This window comes from Amblyomma mixtum, chromosome 3 (genome assembly GCF_055824585.1).
Source record: "Amblyomma mixtum isolate Tamu chromosome 3, ASM5582458v1, whole genome shotgun sequence".
NCBI classification, from domain to species: domain Eukaryota; kingdom Metazoa; phylum Arthropoda; class Arachnida; order Ixodida; family Ixodidae; genus Amblyomma; species Amblyomma mixtum.
This window is the reverse complement of record NC_143014.1, coordinates 407,682,022-407,689,723: the sequence shown is the minus strand read 5'-3', so window position 1 is coordinate 407,689,723 and position 7,702 is coordinate 407,682,022.

Here is a 7,702-nt window from a genome sequence, read left to right as displayed (position 1 = left end):
CCACTGCGTCACGTCAGTGTCATCTGCTTTTCCTGATGTCGCAACGTTCAAAGCGGAACAGCAGAAAGATTTAACCCTACGGTCTCTCCTTGCGGCAGCTGAAGATCCTTCCAATGTCAGCCACTTTTGTGTGCGGGATGGTCTTCTGTGGAAGAAAAACTGTTCTTCTACGGGCCACCGCTTCCTGCTGGTAGTCCCGAAGAGCCTGTACAACTCTGTTTTGCAAGCCATGCACGATGACCCTACATCTGGACATCTTGGTTCAGCACGGATGCTGCACCGTACTTAGGCACGCTTCTATTGGCCGAAAATACGGGCCACGACTGAGCGGTACATCGCCAGCTGCACCCAGTGTGAACAATACAAGCGACCTACTAGCCTTGCATCTGGTCAGCTTCACTCTGTGACACCGTCCGCAGCACCATTCGAGCAAGTGGGCATAGATCTCCTTGGCCCGTTTCCGAAATCCTATCATGAGAACCGCTGGATAGTGGTTTGTGTCGATTACCTTACTCGTTATTGTGAAACGGCAGCCCTACCCGCAGCTACAGCGTATCATGTGTCCTCTTTTCGGCTACGATTCATAGTTCTACGTCATGGACCTCCAAAGGTTATCATCAGTGACCGTGGTCGGCAGTTCACCGCTGATGTCGTGGAGCAACATCTCCGTTCCTGCTCATCGCATTTTCCCCATTCCTCGCCTTACCATCCCCAGATGAATGGACTCACTGAGCGCACGAACCGCACGATCACCAACATGCTGTCAGTGTATGTTGATTCAAGGCACAAGAATTGGGACAGCGTCCTGCCGTTCATCACGTACGTGTTCAATACCGCGCGCCATGAGACTACTGGCTACAGCCCCTTCTTTTTACTTTATGCTTGGCCCCCACGCTACACCCTGGACACCATACTACCATTTTCTGACGAGCTTCCTGAAGATCCCTCCATCGCTGAGACACTCTGTCTCGCCGAAGAAGCCCGACGCCTTGCTCGTCTTCGTGTTCTCGCCTCCCAAGATCGGTCCAAAGCGCGCTACGATGCCCGCTGCCGTCACATCACTTACAGGCCTGGTGATTTGGTCTTGTTGTGGCGGCCTATCAGAAAGTGAGGATTGTCTCAGAAGCTGCTGTGCCACTACGATGGGCCCTATGTCATTGTTGAGCAATTTAGCGAGCTCAATTACCGCATAGCTCGTCTCACGGCAAGCGGACGTCGTTCAGCGCGAACTGAAGTCGCTCACGTTGCCCGGCTGAAGCCCTACCATTCGCGCGGCGCTTCTTAACTCGCCCAGCAGGCTTCGGCTGTGTAGGGGGAAGTGTGACGCCCATGACAAGGCCTATTCTACCTATTCCTATTCTACATGGTCGGCGTTGCTGCTTAAGCCGAAGATGAGAAGGAGGTTGGTGGTGTCTCGTGCTCGGCAAGCGGACCCAGCTGCTTTCAGTCCTCCATCCCGGTCTTAATAAACCCATGGCTTGTTTCATAGCTCATTGGTGCTTAGCATGTGAAAATGTGATATTTATGTGCAGCGCTGTCCATATGCTAGCATTTGAAGCTAGTGTGACAAATGTGTCGCACTGTCATATAAACTATTAATGCCATTGTAGTTGGCAGTTAACTTTATTTACTTTCCTGCACAATGCCAGCAACTAGACCTTTATTGTACCACTCTAGAGAATTACTTTCCTGCAAGATATGTGCCTTAGAGTGACCAAGATTTTGCATTTTTGTCTTTTATGTTTATAAGACTGGTGCTTTAGTGGTTTGATTGCACCACGGTTTGTGTGTTTATTTCAGAGTTGTGTACACTTTTTGGGCGCACATTGCTTGTTTCTGAATTTGGTGTGACACAAATTTACTGTGTGTTGCTTCCATTTTTGTTTTAATATATATTTTTCTATCTTTTGTGTGATTTGGGTTGTGTGCTTTGTGTCCTGCCTGCTTCTTTCTTTTTGTTTTGGCCAACACAGTTATATCTAACCTAATGGTCCCACTGATTATGTTCTTTATACCTGATGTTAGTTGTGGTCTTTCCGCAGCAAAATAGTCAGACAGATGTGGACTCTGTTTCATTAGAAACAGTCCACCATTAACAGGACTTCGTTTTCAAAAGAGGCTTTATCATGTAGCCACGTGATCCTTACCCTTACTGTCAACAAGCTGCTTTACAAGCATAGGAAAATTAGAAGCTATCCAAAGAAAGGCAGTAAGATTTATGTTTAACAAATAAAGGCCTACTGACTCACCCACCGAACTACTCCAGACAGCCGGCATTCTCACTCTGGAAAATAGAGCTAAACTTGCACGACTAAAATTACTTTACTAGTTACTCCATAATCAGCTTAACCTTGATAAAACTAGGTACCTGATGGCCCCAGAGACAAGACCTACATGTCACAGACATTCAGTAACATTAAAAGAGCACACATTTCGTACTGACTGCCTGAAATACTCCTTTTTTCCACTTGCAATAAGAGAATGGAACACCCTTGACCTCTCCATTACCCGCAGCACATCACTAGATATCTTCACTCAGTCAGTAGAAAATTTTCTTCACTCGTAAACACACTTGAATTCTGAACCTTTGTTGACAACTTCCTTTTTATTGCCTTGCTATTTTTCTTACCAGTGCTTGTTTGTTTCTAATGTCATATATATCCCATGTATTGATTATGTTATCTTGTCTTGAACTAAAATGTACAATCCGACGATCCTATTGCTCTACCCGTGACTTTTATGTATTGAACCTTAATTAAGTGCGACACTGTAGTCGTTTAATTGCCCTTCAATCCTTCTTCTTGTTCACTCTTTGTGTCCATTATTCATGACGTTGTTGTAGTTTATACTTTGATGTGCCTTGTTCCAGCGCCCTTCCTGTTAAAATCCCCAGTGGATTGACAGTATCTCTAAATAAATAAATAAATAACCATGCTTGGAACTCGGCAGCCAGTGATAAACCAGCCTTCTCAACATTGTCTTCATGAGATTCAGCAGGAGCCCATAAAATGCTCATCCTTTGTGTTCGTGAGCGAACGGCTCTAGGTTTGCATCATTGTCCGCTTAGTCTTCTAAGCAATATTTTGTCAAGCTGGCAGTGCATCAATGGTACATTGTCACAATTTCTTCAGTGAGATTATGTGGGCATTCAGCAATATTCTCTGCCATTTTCAAGCCTGTAAACAACCTGCTGAGTAGAAGTAGTTTGTGATACACAGTGTAACCAGGTTTGTTTGTACTTCTTGAAAGGCATCTTGCAGATATTGTGGCTGAGACATTGCCACATAGTCTGTCAAATGCTATCAGTATTCACTGACATGTTGCCTACAAGGCACTTTCAGCACATAACTGACTCCCATGTGTGATGATTGATCTTGCATGTTGCATTCAGTGGAACTAGATCATGGTCACTGATGTCGGGGAAGCAAGCAAGTGGTGCACCGTACCGTTGTCAAGTGCAAGTAATTGTGTTGTTCTTTGTGTGGTAGTAGAACTCGGTGAATCACTTGGCAAAAAAGTTGCTGGTCATTCCAGTCTTCATTTAAATTTACACTGATACTTGCTGCAGGACTGAGTACAAAAGGTTGCTTACCATCCAAGGCTGCATTGCTTGTAGAGCATAAGGGGCATAACAGCACCACAAACCACAACTGCTAGTCGCTGCCATGTGTGCTCTTGCATTAGATGGCACTGCAAAGCTTGCTGTGCTTTATTGCATCAAGAGCATCAAATTCACAGGCATACATTTTTGCCTGCCACATATAGTAAAACACCTTAACCTAGACTACATCTGTCCCAAATTTAATATTGCCTCTACGGTCACCAAAAGTCTGTTTGATTTGACTGCACTCGCACTAGTACCATAAAATTTTTTACTGCTACTTTGGTCCAGGTAGTTCATGTGCTGTGATGGTACTGGCTGCCTCTAAAGCAACTAGTAAAGTGCAGGTCTCGTCATTTGCTATCCTTAGCTTCACCATGCAATTTCAAACAGCTGCATGCAACCCACATTAACAGCCGTGACCATCCCTAACAACTTGAATTCTCGAACATGAAATCGCAATAAAGTGTTGCCATGAATGAGCCCCAGAAAATTATTGTTTTCCTGGAGAAAGTTTCATGTATTGCACTCAAGATTAATAAATATTGTTACAGCTGCAGCCAAGATGTCGTAAGATGACACGGGTGTTTGGATGGTGTGTGGAAGAATGACGATTGGAGCTGGTGTGCACTGATGTCTGGGAGGTGTTGCTGACTGCAAAGTGGCACTTGGCGCTCGGAAATACCCCGTAAAAGTTTGGTGGAGTGTGCGGGGTAAAACTATCTCGGCCCACAACTCCGAAGTGGCCGCCAGTTTATTTTTGTAACTATGCCACCATGCACATCCTCATCCACAGCGGTAACAATAACGCCAACTGTTGCCATGGCGCAGCCTCAGGAACCGGGCACATTTTGTGGCACCGATGAAGTCGGTGTCGACGACTGGCTCCCCATGTACTAGCGATAAGCAAACACAACTGCTAGGATGCTACTGTAACTTTTTTTTTTATTATTAGAACCTCTAGGGCCCCCAGCTGGGACATTACATGAGGGGTGTGCGCTTGAACGGTGGTTAACGATGGCTGTTGTAAGGTGATTACAAAGATGATGCTTGCCGACATGATTTTCTACCTGGCCAAATAGCAGACATCTGGTTCGAGACCTATGTGGACGACATAACATCCTGGGATATTTTTAAGCAGAAGCTGAAAGACTTATTTGGAAAGCCAATTGGACGCTAGCTCAATGCAAAAAAAGATTTTCTTGGTCGAGCACAGTCAACCACAGAGGCGTACGTATCGGGGACAGTGCCATGTCAGAGACCGCCAAGGTGCGCCATATCCTGAAGGGGATCGCGGAGACGCATTTAATCTTCTGCTCTGCAAAGACTGCACCACCGTTGACTCCGTTCTCCAGGTGCAAAGACAGATTGAACAAACCAAACACCGCCGAACTGATCCTCGTTTTGACGAACTTTCCACCACAGCTGCTACATCTTTGTGCAAGGACACCTATACTGACCAGTCTTTGCGCCTAGCAAATGTGACCTGGATAGTTCGAAGGAAACTAGAGGCTATGACCCCAGTTTCCTTCTCTCCTGAGCCCACTGAATCCACTATTGCCCTATTAAAGCAGTTGTTCACCAGGAGTTTGCAAACGCGGGCCTGAACAACTCCGTTCCCCACACGCCACACCAATTATTGCTGCTGCTGCTGCCATTCAGCCCTTCCCTGTGTACTGCCCCTTCTGTAATCCTTCAGAATGGTGCACCTCGGACGGACGGCCCATCTGCTACCACTACTTACGCATCGGCCACATTTCCTGCCATGTGGTCTACATGTGCTGTGTGTCTTACCTACATACATTTCATAAACTTATATGATCTCACTTCTAGGAAGCTTCTTTTAGCCCTCATTTAATGCCACCATCACTGCCAAACCTCCAGCTTAGCCCTGTACTTTTGTCAGGGCCACCTACAAAATATATAGTTTACATATATATCTCACATTTTTCAGCACATTTACTGGAACCATTTGTCCTCTTAATTGATTGAGATATAAGATGCACTGGCTATAACAAAATTTGAATCAAGAGTGCTCAATGTGTATATATATAGAAAGAATAGGCATGATAAAGCGTAATCTGAATTTAGTTTTATAATGACAGCTAAAAACCACGGACACCATGCATAGCAAGAAAGAGTGACATTGAGTTTGTTCTGTGTTACTGCTGCTTGCAGTAAAATTATCCACGCAGACATCCCACCTTCCTGCCACTCCAAACCAGCAGAAGTAAGAGTTTGTGCAGACAGCCCTATTTGCATTTGTTGTGGTTTATTGTTTAGTGCGGGCTGAAGATACTCATAATGCATGCAGCTTACCCACTTGTTTGCCCTTATGCCTGATGTAAAAAGAAATGTCTTTTTGGTCAGCCCTATGTGGGCTTGGTAAGAATTCTCCCAAACAGAGCCCGTATTTTGTTTGTATCTGCCCTCAAATACTTGACTAGGGACCGGCGTGGGAAGAATGCAGGCATATACAGCTTTTCAGCCCCACTACACCCGATGTAGGTCCAACAGCAATTTTGTGTGGGCAGCCTCACTTGGGCTTGGCAGGCGTTTTGCCCTCAAGCACCCAACTAGGGACCAATGTGGGAAGCATGCAAGCATACAGCTTTCCAGCCCCTCTACGCCCTTTGTTGGTCCAACAGCAGCTTTGTGTGGGCAGCCTCATTTGGGCTTGCCAACATATTTTCTACATGGAGCCCACATTTACATTGCCCAAGATGGGCTGCATGCCAGCATAGCTGAGGTAGGTCTAAGAGCAGTTTTGGGTAGGCAGCCCCATTTCGGCTTGCCCAAACAGTACCGTCAAAATGCCCACATTTCGGTTCAATCTGCCCTCAAGTACGTGACAAAGGACCGATGTGGGTAGCATGCAGGCTCGCATGCTTGCCAGCCCCATCACAGCCGGTTAGGGACCAACGTGGCTTTTGTGCGGGCTACCTTACTTGGGCTTTCCAGCATGGAGCCCACATCTGCTTTCTTATATGCCCTCAAGAAGCCTGCAAGGGACCGATGCAGACCTGATGGGGGTATGTGGACTTGGTTAGCCCCTTCAATACCTACGTGGGACCCATGCAGAATTAACAGGGGCTAGCCCCATTTGGGCTTGCCCACATGCTCTCCACAGGGGTCCAATAGGGGTTTTAGATGGGCTGGCCCTGCCCCTTTTGCCCATAAGGGACCCGCAAGGGCCCGACATTTTGTGCTGCTTGGGACCGTCCAACGCGATGGTGATAAATTAAAGTCGTAATTTTCAGAAAAGTAGAGACTATTGAGAGGTTCTGCGCGAATTAGTTACTTGTTACAGCCGACGTTTTCTTCTCACCGTAAAATCTGACATATAAAATGCTTGTTGCGCTTACAACAACTCTTTCCGAAGGCCACATAAGATCGATGGAATATACCGAACATTAAAAATTCCCGCTCTGATTCTAAGTGTTCAACGCCGCGCGTGTCGTCGTGGCAGCTGTGCGAACCAGGAGCGTTCGTTTGTCCAGATATCTTAGGCTTGTGGGCGATTGTGAGGCTCCAGTAAATCATCAGCCGGCGGGTAGTTTGGCGGTTCGTTCTGGCCATGAGTACAAATCTTCGAGAAAACCTGTCATAGGGTCACGCGAGAAAGGAATAACGCAAAGCGTCGCACACACAAGCGCGCTGTCCCTTGCACTGTGTATCGTGTTTCAAAAAACTGCACAGAAACCAGCCCGAGTGTCGGTTTTTCGAGCCTTTGAACCATGCTCTTCTTGAGAGCTAGTCATTCTGCGACGAGCGCTGATGCGGCGGCCATAAAACACGTTTCTTGGCTCATGCTTTAGAAAAAAGTTAAAATCGGGCAGGTGACCGCCAGCATCCTATATTGAGCATACTCTTGCCCAGTTCTTAATCCGACCGCATTCCTCAATGTGAGCCAGCCACAGCCGCGAGCACACAGCAGCACTTGCTGCAAGCATCACAGTCGTTCGTGGTGTTGTGCTTCGCGCTTGCTCCTTTTTTTTTCTCTTTTTTTGTTGATGTTTTTGTGTCTTTGTTCTAGAGTGTTTGTGTTTAAGTTGTATCCAGCCTTCGTATTCTCTTTTCTTCTCGCTGCTTGTACCACAC